Source organism: Ornithorhynchus anatinus, chromosome 2 (assembly GCF_004115215.2).
Source record: "Ornithorhynchus anatinus isolate Pmale09 chromosome 2, mOrnAna1.pri.v4, whole genome shotgun sequence".
NCBI lineage: Eukaryota > Metazoa > Chordata > Mammalia > Monotremata > Ornithorhynchidae > Ornithorhynchus > Ornithorhynchus anatinus.
Window position 1 is genome coordinate 70,463,849 of NC_041729.1, and position 13,082 is coordinate 70,476,930.

Genomic DNA, 13,082 nt, shown 5'->3' on the forward strand with positions numbered 1-13,082 from the left:
GGGGGAGAGAGAGACTAGGAGAGGAGGTGGTTTCTGGGGCAACAGTTCTCATCTCTCCTGCCTTCTGATCTTTTGCTCACACCCTCCCTCCTTGTTTGCAACTCCTCCTCCTTCCCATCTTTAAAGCCCTCCTGAAATCAATCTCCACCAAGAGGCCTGTCCTGACTGACTGATGTTTTCTCAACTTTATAGTTGCCAACTGCCATTTGAGCACCACATCACCTAAACATGATCATGCTCACAAAGGACCCATGAAGCTAATACAACCTAATGGACGGTGATCCTTCTATTGGTTGAATTCCTCAAAGATGGGCCATCTTCAAGCCGGCTGTTTCAAATGTATTAAAACTCAGTTTCAACATTTCTAGTGAAGAGGGGGAAGAGCTTCTGCACAGCATTTATCTAAATATCTTTTAATTATATATTTTAAATGACTTATTTGTTCATATTAATGTCTGTCTCCCCCTCTAGAATGTAAGCTTGTTGTGAGCAGATAATGTGTCTGCTACTTCTGTTGCATTGTATTCTCCCAAGCGCTTAGTACTGTGCTCTGCAAAGAGTAAGCACTCAATAAGTACCTTTGATTGATTGATTGAGGGCTTGTTGGGGGGGTCTCCCTCCGTAGCTAGGTGGGGGGTGGGCAGTCTGGGGTTCAGACTGGCACCTCGGATCTACTGAGGGGATTTCTTGCTCCTTTTCTCCAGAGAGCCCCACTTTGGGCTCTGGATGTGTTCCTCTCCCCATCCTCATCTGGCAGGGTGGGGCATCGAGCCAGGCTCCAGTGTAGAACAAGTGGCAGCAAGCAAACTCAGCTCAGACACCCTCTTGGTTGCAATCAAACTACTCCCCAGTATCTGCCCCCTCCTACCTCACCTCAGGATTCTCCTAATACAACCCAGCTCTCACACTTTACTCCTCTAATGCTAACCTTCTCACTTTGCCTCCATCTCGCCTGTCTTGGAGCCAAACCCTTGCCCATGTCCTGCCTCTGGCCTGGAATGCTCACCCTCCTCAGATCCGACAGATAGTTACTCTCCCCCCATCTTCAAAGTCTTATTGAAGGCACATCTCTTCCAAGAGGCCTTCCCTGATTAAGCCCCCCTTTCGTCTTCTCCCACTCCCTTCTGAGTCTCCCTGACTTGCTCCCTCTGTACTCCGCCCATCCCTAGCCCCTCAGCAGTTATGTACATATCTGTAATTTTTTTTTATATTAATGTCTGCCTCCTAGCATGTAAGCTTGTTGTGGGTAGGGAATGTGTCTGTTTATTGTGGTATGGTACTCTTCCAAGTGCTTAGTACTGTGCTTTGCACACATTAAGCACTCAATAAATATGATTGAATTAATTTTTTGTTTGTCAATCAATGAATCAATCAATCAATGGTATTTATTGAGTGTTTACTCTAGGCAGAGCGCTGTACCAAGAGAAGCAGCCTGACGTAGTGGATAGAGCACAGATCTGGGAGTTTGAAGGAATTACTTCTAATCCTAGCTCTGCTATGAGATCTTGGGCAAGTCACTTCACTTCCTCTGTGCCTATCTATAAATTGGGGATTAAGACTGTGAGCCCCATTTGGGACCAGGATTGTGTCCAACCTGATTAATTTATATCCACCACAGTGCTTAGTACAGTGCCTGGCAAATAGTACTTAAAAAATATCATTTCCAAAAAAAAAAAAAAAGAAAGTGCTTGGAAGAGAGAGTTAGCAGTCATGATCCCTGACAACAGCAAGCTTACAGTCCAGAGGGGGAGACAGATGACAGACATTGATAAAAATAAATAATTTATAGTATATAATTCTGTGTTTGTTATAGAAATAGCATGGGATTGGTAGACAGGACCTGTGAAAGAGTGCCTGATAATGTTTTTCCCAGAGTTTCTGCTTTTGCTATAAACTCTGCGAGATGGGCTTCCCAGTGCCACAGTTTTTTATCAATTGAATAGTATGGGAAATAACAGTTTTAATTCAGATGCTCTGCACCACTGATGCTGGATGAATAATAATAATGTTGGTATTTGTTAAGCGCTTACTATGTGCCGAGCACTGTTCTAAGCGCTGGGGTAGACATAGGGGAATCAGGTTGTCCCACGTGGGGCTCACAGTCTTAATCCCCATTTTACAGATGAGGGAACTGAGGCCCAGAGAAGTTAAGTGACTTGCCCACAGTCACACAACCGACAAGTGGCAGAGCTGGGATTCGAACTCATGAGCCCTGACTCCAAAGCCCGTGCTCTTTCCACTGAGCCACGCTGCTTCTCCATAGCATAGTGGTGATGTATTGATGATGATGATGGTGTAATGTGAAATGTCCAAAGAGCATTTTGAAATTGTCTGCTACAAGGCAATATATACAGTTTACTCTTCCCTACCTCAGGTACAGCATAAGTTTTTTGACATGTTATAAAGCCAATCAATCAATCAGTTGTATTTATCGAGTGCTTACTGTGTGCAGAAAACCGTACTAAGTGCTTGGTAGAGTACAATATAACAGAGTTGATAGATACATTCTCTGCCCACAATGAGCTAAAAAAATAGTAAATACATCATCAAAATGTGATTTGCACTTTAATCAGCAACTACAAAAAGCTAATGAAGGAAAAAAGCAGAAAGCCTCACAAAATTACTTAAATTCCCTGTTTAAAAAATCCTTCATTCTCCAGCAGGAAGAGGTATCAGCAGATTAGCTGTTTGGCAAGGAAATCTATCAGTCAGTCAATCAGTAGAATTTATTAAGTGATTACTATGTGCAGAACACTGTTCTAAGCACTTGGAAGAGTACAGTAAAATAGAATCGGTGGACATGTTACCAGCCCATAATGAGCTTACAATCTAGAAAGAGAGAAGACATTTAATATGAATAAGTAAGTATTTTATAGAAAATATTTAAAGATAATAAGGGCTGTGGGTTTGGAAGGGGGGATGAATATCAAATGTCCAAAGGTCACAGGTTCAAGTGTGTAGATGATGCGAAAGGGAGAGCGAGCCAGGGAAAAGAGGGTTTAATCAGGAAAGGCCTCTTGAGGAAGATGAAACCTTAATTGTTTTTTGAAGGTGAAGAGAGTGGAGTTCCAGGCTAGGGGGAGGAAATGGGAAAAGGGTTGGGGCGAGATAGATGAGATCAAAATCTGGTGCTATAAAGCTGTTCCAGGGCAAGATAGACAAGATGGAAATCTAGTGCTATATAGCTATTCTGTTATCTTGTTAGACCTGCTGCTAAATTCTCCTATTTCCTCCAATCATGAATCCAAGGTAGCATAAATAAAATAAAGGTTCTTTTTATCCTGGTTCAAGTGAAGGGGATATTTAAGCAATATTACGCTGAATTTGTCTAAACTAGGTATCTAATCTAAATGATTCATCAAAATATCCTGCTTTTTTCTCATTTGTAGGGATTTTTAAATCATGAAAGTCTGGATATTTGCTTTAATTCTCCACTTTACTTTGCCTTTGGATGCAAGGTGTATGTCCTTGGGACTTTGCCTTGATCCAGATTTATTTTTGGACAAATTAGAGGCTGGGAAAGAAACATGCTCTTTCCCCCAAGAGAAATGTACACAATTCATCTTCATTTGAACACTAACCAAGTGAGATGGGTCCCAGTCAAGCACATGGGAAATTCAGTCCATTCAAAATAAAGGCCAAGTCTATGCAAGGGAAATAATGCTGGTATTTGGACAAGTTGATTGTAAATGAATTTAGAAAAATGATCCTCTTAAATGATGGGAGTTTGAATTTGGGGTATTGCTCACAAACTGTAATCTGTCACTTAGTATGAATTTACTGAGAGCTTGCAGGATGTGTAATGCAATCAATCAATTAACTGAGGCACAGAGAAGTTAATTGGCTTACCCAAGGTCACAGAGCTTGAGACTTTGCCCTCGACTCTCTTCCATGCTGCTGCTGCCTTGGAAGACTTGTCACAGATTGCTTTCCACTCGCTAACTACTGCCCAAGCTAGGAATGGAATGGATATGCCTCTGCTTGACTCTTCCCTCCTGTAGTCAAGACTGGTAGAGTATGGGAAACTCTCCAGGTGTGATCCTCAGAGCGGAAGATGCCTGCTACTAGGGACATAACTTAAAAGAATAAATTCATTCATTCAGTCATATTTATTGAGCGCTTACTATGTGCAGAGCACTGTAATAATAATAATGTTGGTATTCGTTAAGCACTTACTATGTGCAGAGCACTGTTCTAAGCACTGGGGTAGATACAGGGTAATCAGGTTGTCCAACATGAGGCTCACAGTCTTATCCTCATTTTACAGATGAGGTAACTGAGGCACCAAGAAGTGAAGTGACTTGTCCACAGTCACACAGCTGACAAGTGGAAGAGCCGGGATTCGAACTCCTGAGCTCTGACTCCCAAGCCCGGGCTCTTTCCACAGAGCCATGCTGCTTCTCGCTGTACTAAGCGCTTATTAAGTCAGACTCTAACCTCAGGAAGTCTACAGTCTAGTAGTTTTTTTTTAATTACAGAGGTGGAAGAGACTTCGAGGTACACATCATCTTTCTCCCTGCCTTTAAGTATGCCTTCACTTCTCAGGAAAATAATCATGTATATTTATTTATTTACATTAATGTCTGTCTCTCCCTTTAGGCTGTAAATTCGTTGCGGGCAGGGAATGTGTCTGTTTATTGTTATATTGTATTCTCCCAAGTGCTTAGTACAATGCTTTTCACACAGTAAAGGCTCAATAAATAGGATTGAATGAATGAATGAGTTCATTCTCAATCCAAGAGAAGATTCCAAAACATTCCTTGAATGATGCTCCCTGTGATTCACAAGCCACACACTTTGATGCTTGCTTTGATTTTATATTGTCTTGTCCAGCCGTGCACTCTTTGGCCCTGCTAATTCTTGCTGATTCCTCATTTTGGCTTACAAGGGGGCAGAGGAAAGCAGTGACTTTAAGTACCACCACCTTTCTAATGGGGGTACAAAGAGAACCGTCTCCTCAAGGAAAGCTGTCACTTTAGGACGGGGGAGAGGAGGGTGCACTGATGTCGTCGGAGCTTTTATTAAGAGATTCGTTTTCTTAAATTTTATGAGGTGATTAAATCCCTGTGATACTTCTATCCTGGTGATAAGTGAATTAAGTAGCTGGCCAGGCTGAAGTCGTAGGCACGTGCTTGCTCTGTTACAGTATAGCTCCATCTAATGGTTTTCTAAGGAATCTAGAACCTACACTGCCAATCACAGCCCTCTTTATTTTTTACTTTATTTTGTTTTAGTATTTGTTAACCACTTACTAAGTTCCGGGCCCTGTACTAAGCGCTGGGGTAGATACAAGATAATCAGGTGGGATACAGTCCATATTCCACATGGGGCTCACATTTACATGAGAAGGTAAGTGACTTGACCAAGATCACACAGCGTTTAAAAAAATGGCGAAGCATTCATTCATTCATTCATTCAATAGTATTTATTGAGCGCTTACTATGTGCAGAGCACTGTACTAAGCGCTTGGAATGTACAAATCGGTAACAGATAGAGACAGTACCTGCTCTTTGACGGGCTTACAGTCTAATCGGGGGAGGAATTAAAACCCTGATTCTCGTAGGTCCATACTCTTTCCACGCCGCTTCTCTCTGAGTCTGAAGACCAGTGTGTTTGTTTAAGCTTTGAAAACTAGTCTAAGTAGAAGAATGCAGAAATGATCCTCACTTGTTAGGAGGTCATAAAGGGGAGAAGTTCAAGTCAGCCTTCTTGTGGATCAGAGAAAGTTAGCTAAGTAAAACAAGGGCTAAAGTTTGTTTACATACCAGGCATATATTAAAAATATGTTTGAATAACCTCTGGTGTTAAACAAAAGACGGCAGATCATTTAGATTTAGCTGAGACTGTCATTAGATTGGTTTCCTTCCCATTGAGTTTAAAATGGAAAATAGCTCCTCAGCAGTACGCATCCTGGTCTTAACTAGGTCCCGTTCCAACCTGATTTCCTGAAGTTGCCTCCTAATGACAGTAACACTTTCCTGCTTACTTCTGCAGGCACTTGCTAGAGGCGCAGATAATCTTTCGTTCAACAATTCAATCATTCCTACAGGTCCCCTACTTTCCTGATCTGAGCAGCATGGACTAGTCAGAGAAGCAGCATGGTGTAGTGGATAGAACATGGGCCTGGGAATCAGAAGGTCATAAATTCTAGTAGCAGCTCTGCCACTTGTCTGCTGTCTGACCTTGGGCATAGCACTTCATTTCTCTGTGCCTCAGTTACCTCATCTGTAAAATGGGGATTGAGGCTGTGAGCCCTGCTTAACAGTAGTGGATAGAGCACTGACTGAATGTCAGAAGGACCTGGGTTTTAATTCCATCTCTATCACTTGTCTGCATTGTGACCTTGGGCAAGTCACTTAATAATAATAATAATTGTGGTATTTGTTAAGCACTTATTATGTGCCAGACACTGTACTAAGTTCTGAGGTAGATACAAGCAAATCAGGTTGGGCACAATCCCTGTTCCATGTGGGGCTCACATTTTCAATCCCCATTTTACAGATGAGGTAACTGAGGCACAGAGAAGTTAAATGACTCGCCCAATGTCACACAGCAAACATGTGGCAGAGTCAGGATTAGAACCCATAACCTTCTGTCCCAGGTCTGTGCTCTCGCCACTACACTGTGCTGCTTCTCCGCTTAACTTCTTTGTGCCTCAGTTACCTCATCTGTAAAATGGGGGTGAAGAATGTGAGCCCCATATGGGACACAGACTCCTTCCAAACTGATTAGCTTGTATCTACCTCAGCACCTAGTACATTGCCTGGCACAGAGTAAACACTTAGCAAATGCCATTAAAAAAAATTTTGATCTCAGTGGACTACTAAAATGTACAGGGTAGTTTAATATTTTTATGTAAAGCACTGTAAACTCCAAATCCTTTCCAGTATGCCTCCCCAAGAATTGCTATTCTATCTATCTCATTGGTGGCCAGGTTGTCTGGTAAGAAGCTACATGTTAAGCTTACTCTAGGCAAGGAATGTGCCTATTCATTGGTGAATTGTACTCTACCAAGTGCTTAGTACAGTGCTCTGCACACAGTAATTGCTCAATAAATACCACTGAATGAAACGTGATTCAATGAATGGAAGAAAACCACATTACCCCTGTTTAAACTGGACTCCAAAAGCCATCGAATTGACCATTCTAGACTGTAAGTTCATCCTCTAGATTGTAAGCTCACTGTGGGCAGGGAACATATTTACCAACTCTGTTACACTGTGCTCTCCCAAGTGCTTAGTGCATTGCTCTGCACACAGTTAAATATGATTGATGGATTGATTGAATCAAGGTCCTGTCCAGCCCTTTAGTTCCAAGACTATCTTTTTGTGCTCAGAATAGCTAGACCAACAGTGTTGACCATTTGTAAACTATAGGTAAGGGACATTAGGTATATCTTGGAAGGATAATATGTGGCAGGATGTTGTCAGTATGATCCTAAGCAAGGTACTAAAAAACTGTCACAGATTGCCCAGGGCCCTGTTACAGCTCAATCAATCTCAGATATGAACTGTTGATTCTTTATGCTGAGTTCTAATCTGAAACTAAAACTTTGCACACAAGTCTAGGTCATACTTATCATAACTTGCCAAATTGGCATGTGAAGACGGGTGTCACACTGGGTTTTGATTACTGCAATTTACCAAGAGCAACAGCTGGCTGCCATAAACCTTTGGCATATACCCAGAGTTCTCATTGGAAATCCTCCCCCAAAAGAAAATATCACTTGCTTCATTTCTGCAGTTCTGAGCTTGTGCAAGATGCCAGTCTTGTCACTCAAGGGTTACAGAGGAGCTAGCAGTACTGAGGGTTTCTTCAGTGCTCTACTCTGCCCCTCCCACATTATTGACCTGAATCATCTACCCTGGAAGAACTAGAGAAGCAGTCTGGTCTAGAGGAACTAGGGTCACACTGGAAGTCAGGTGACCTGGATTCTAATCCCCACTCCAACCCTTGAAATGCTATGTTACTTTGGGCAAGTCACAATTTTTCTGTGATTCAGTTTCCTCATCAGTAAAATGGGAGCCTATGTGGGACACAGTGTGTGTCAGATATGATGGTATTGAGAAGCAACATGGCTTAATGGATAGAGTACGGGCCTGGGAGTTAGAAGGACCTGAGTTCTAATCCCCGCTTTGCCACATGGCTGCTGTGTGACCTTGAGCAAGTAATTTCACTTCTCTGTGCCTCAGATACTGCATCTGTAAAATGGGAATTAAGACCGTGAGCCCCATGTGGAACAGGGACTGTATTCAATCCAATTTGCTTGTATCTACCTCAGCATTAGTACAGTGCCTGGCACATAGTAAGCACTTAACAAATACCACAATCATTATTATTATTATCTATGTCTGTGTTTGGCACATAGTAAGTGTTTAACAAAATTCCACTTGGCCTAGCGAAAAGAGCATGGGCCTGAGAGTCAGAGGACCTGCTTTCTAATCCCGGCTCTGCTGTTTTCCTGTTGTGTGACCTTGGGCAAGTCACTTAACTTCTCTGTGCTTTGGTTTCCTCTTCAATAAAATGAAAATTCAATACCTGTCAATAGCTGTGAGCAAAGCACTGTAGTAAGTGCTTGGGAAAGTAAAATAAAAGAGAGTTGGTAGATATGACAGCAACTCACAAGAAGCTTATAGGCTATAGGGGGAGTCAGACATCAAAATAATTTACAGATAGGGGAAATAGTAGAGTGTAAAGATATGGACACGAGTACCATTGGAATGGGGGTATCAAAATGCTTAAAGCGTACACAGCTAATTGCATAGTCGGCACGGTGGGGAGGGGAGATAGGGGAATACAGTGCTCTGCACACGGTAATCACTCAATAAATAAGATAGAATGAATGAATGAAAATAAAAGCCTTAGCTCGGAAAAACCTCTTGGAAGAGATGTGGCTTTAGGAAGTCTTTAAAGCATGGTCTAGTGGAAAGATCACCGCCCTGGGAGTCAGAGGACATGGGTTCTAATCCCACTCTGCCACATGTCTGTTGTGTGACCTTGAGCAAGTCACTTAGGTTATATGTGCTTCGGTTCCCTCATCTGTAAAATGGGGAATAAGACTGAGAACCCAATGTGGGATAGGGACTGTGCCCAAACTGATTACCTTGCACCTATGTAGTTCTATGAACAGCACTTTGCACATAGTAAGCACTTAACAAATACTACGATTATTATCATTATTATTTAGTGATGGTCTATCTTATATGTAGGGTGAGGGAGTTCCCGGCTACAGGTCGGACAGAGGCAAAGAGTCAAGTGGGAGATGCTTGATTGTTCATTCATTCAATTGTATTTATTGAGTGCTTACCGTGATCTCTTTACCAGAAGAGTTCCTCAGTCACCTAGCACCTTGGGGAAGTGATTGATGGGGTGAAGGGCCCTGAGCTCACCATAAACCTTGCTGGGCTACAAAAGGCCCCCGGGGTCCACAGTTTGGAGAACTGCAGGGCGGAGGAGTTTCCAGAGCTAAGGGCAAGTGGCCCGGTCCTGGGTTGGAAAAGCTGGGTTTCTGTCCTGGGCCCAGCAAAGACCAATCCAGATCCACTGGATGGATGAATTAACAAAAGGTCAAAATTGTTCCTTGTTTTCAAAATGCCCAAGGCAGAAGCCATAGACAGGCCTAGGAGCTGACTATCAAAGGAAAGCTTGAAGTGGATTTACAAGAACCCTGAAGCTTCAGTTAGGCTTTCAATGTGGGGTTTATTTTACTGGGGTTTTCCCCTTTTTTCTTTGCACGCTCACAGTTGCATGCTAGCTGAGGCTCTTAAAACTTCCCCTTTTCCCTTTTTTTTGTTTCTCAGCTGTGTGGAAAATTTGTAACGTATTCAGAGAAGGGGAGGAGGTGGGGGGTTTGGGTGGGGGGGACAGGGGAAAGGGATTAAAACAATGCTGGAAACTCCCCTCATGTGAAGGCAGCTTAGAAGGCATGGAAATTATGGAAGTGGACAGATTGGCAGCTGTGGAATCGAGGGAGGCTTTCCTGTGACTGCTGAATCATTCATTCCTTTGTTATCGCAACTGGACTTCCTGACAGCAAGTCAATAGCACATTCAGGGTAGGGCTGAAAGGCCAGGTTCTAGTCAGAAGGGAGCTTTGTCATCCACGTGACTTCAGAAGATCTTTAAAGGGCAAAATTCTGATAGAATATAGAATGTCTGAAGTTTCGGGGAAAGCCTTAGGGAAACTTATTTTATTTTAAAAAACAGTTCTAGCATATTCCACAGTTCTATTTGGAACCTGAACAGTCAATTTCCACCATTCTCTATTGCAATTTGTGTGTCCATCGCCTGTCTCCTTTCCCCTTTATTCTTAGATTGTGAGCCGTGAGGACCAGGGACCTTGCTTAATGCTCAGCTGTGTATTCTTTCACAGCTCTTAGTACAGTGCTCTGCACACAGTAAGAACTTACTACTGAAACTACCCTTACTTCCAGGAATGAAACAAAGGAAATGTGTGCTCATGGCTCTCCTCAATAGCTGGAAATTCTGGCTCCCATTTTGTGTGGGGGAGTGGCAAGATAATGTGGGGCAAGGGGGAAAGTTCGAGGTCGAGTTAGGGAAGAGCCTCAGCATTAAAATAACAAAGGATGTGGAAGATGTCTTTCTTGTGGCCACAACTTCCTGACATGGGATGGAGGAAGGAGAGAAGAAGGGAGGAGCAGGGAAGAGGGTGGCAGTCAAAGTTATAGCGAGGAGAACATTTAATAATAATTATTATTATAGCACTTATTATGTTCCAAGCACTGCACTAATCCAGATACAAGATACTCGGGTCAGACACAGCCCCGTCCCACATGGGGTTCACAGCCTAAGGCTACTGAACTAAAGTTAAGTGACTTGCCCAAGGTCATTCTGCAGACCAGTAGCAGAGCTGGGATTAGAAACGAGGTCCTGTGATTCCCAAGCCAGTGATCTTCTCACTAGGAATCACTTCTAGGCCTTGGAGCGCTCTATTTTTCTTTCCCTCCCTTCCTTGATGTTTTAGCACTCCATAGTTGAAAGCCCAGGATAAGGCCTAGGATAAGGCCCATGATTTGATGTGGGTCCTTGGTGCTAAGAGACCTTGGAGCCATCCTATCACATTTTGATTCCAATTAAACCCTTTATTTACTTTTTCTCCAGACTGAACTTCCCATAAAAGTACAGCCAGCCACATAAGGAGCAGAGTATATCAGAGCTGTGTCAGGGGGAGGGTGTATCCCGATTTTCACTGATTCATTATCTGACTGTGAATTCAGAGGATGAGGATTTTGCTCCGTGAGAAGCTTGCTGACTGCTAATCAGTTCCATGTGGCAATGGCAAAATCAAATAAAGGAAAAGCAATCTGGGGGCACACCTGCTGAAAGAAATGATTAGCCTTCAGATTCCAGTGAGTAGAAGTTCTAGCAATCATTTTAAACAGCCAGCAAAGATGAAAGAGGGCTACATCCAAACTCCTATGACACAGGGGGATCTTTAGTAATAAAAGAGTCCCTGTACAATGAGGACAGTTGAAGATATGGAAGGAAATGATGGCTTGACAGGATTTCCCCTAAGGTGAATGAATAGCCTCATAAAACACAAAGCAGCTTTATGAACAGGGCTATTAAGTTGCACATGATTGGCTGATATGACCTTTCCTATCTTCTGGGTAGCTGAGTTACAGTGATATCAGAGGTGGAGGCTCAAAGTATTCAGGTAAATTCTCTCTACATGGGATAACCTCCCACCTCTTCTCTCATAAACCACATCCTTCCTATCCTTTAGAGCCCTCCAAAAAATCCCCATTCCTGACTCCTCCCGTCCCTTCCTAAACACATCATCTCCTCAGCCCTCCCACGTGTAGAGTTTATTATTAATAACTGTATTTATCAAGTGCTTGCTATGTGTCAAGCACTGTACTAAACACCGGGATAGATACAAGATAGTCAGGTCCCACATGGAGCTCACAGTTTAATTAGGAGGGAGAACAGGTACTGAATTCCCATTTTACAGTTGAGGAAACTGAGATGCAGAGAAATTGAATGACTTGCCCAAGGTCACATAGGTAAATGGCAGAGTGTGGATTAGAACCCAGGACCTCTGACACCTTGCTTTTTCCACTAGGCCATGCTTTTTACTGATTTTAATCGCTTAATTGATTGTGCTGTTTATCTTGCATGCTTATTCGCTCCTTCTTTTACTTTTTTGGCATTTTAAATCGTTTGTCTTCATTATGATGAGACTAAACTCCTTGACAGTAGGGCTTAGATCTTTCACTAATATTGTAAATTCCCAAGTTTCTAGTTCAGTCCTCTAAACACAATAGGTAGTCAAATAATGCTATTGATTATAAGGGTGATGGTGGCAGTATGTGCAAATAGATTTAAATATACACATATATACAGTCCATATTTCCATTTCATTTTTGAAATTCATTCCCTAAAATGTACCAGGATAAACTACAGGAAAAAAATTACCAGAGGGTAATTCATATGAACTAGAAGGGAGGTAATTCATATAACACTGAAGAGTTATGAAGAGTGGCTGTATATAGATTTGAGACTTTTCTCTGGGGTCGAAGTGCAACGCAATATTCCTATAGTTGAAGGTTTTGTTTTTTTAAGACTGAGATTTAGCAGAGTTACAGAATCTTGGCCTTTTTTTCCCTTGTTGCTCTGTTTCCTTTTGATGCGATAGTTTGAAATACTCCAGAGTAATTAACACCTGAAGAAATCTACTCTGAGAGCTTGAGCGTTTTAGGTCAAGCCAGTCAATAGTATTTATTAAGCGCTTATTGTGGACCCAGCAATGCACTAAGTGCTTGGTGGAGTAAAATATAATTGGTAGACATAATCTCTGTCCATAAGGAATTTCCAGTCTAGGGGTGGGGGAGAATTATTTTAAATTCCATTCTCTTTTTCAGCCCCTCTAATCAGGCTTCTGCCCCTTTTGCTCAACAAAAACTGCCCTCTCTTAGATCACCAGTGGCCTTCTTGTCAAATCCACCAGCCTCTACTCCATCCTAATCTCCCTTGACATGTCCACCAACTGTGTTATATAGTACTCTCTAGTGCTTAGTTCAATGCTCTGCACACAATAATTGCTCAATAAATAGAAGTATT

The 13,082-nt window shown here is 42.3% G+C and overlaps 1 non-coding gene across 1 annotated transcript; it reads right to left on the minus strand.

The window, feature by feature from the left end:
- Nucleotides 1-3,912: 3,912 nt before the first annotated feature.
- On the minus strand, nt 3,913-4,051 carry LOC114809919. Its single transcript, XR_003757690.1, has one exon. It is a non-coding gene; the product is annotated as a small nucleolar RNA SNORA7 (small nucleolar RNA).
- Nucleotides 4,052-13,082: the final 9,031 nt, after the last annotated feature.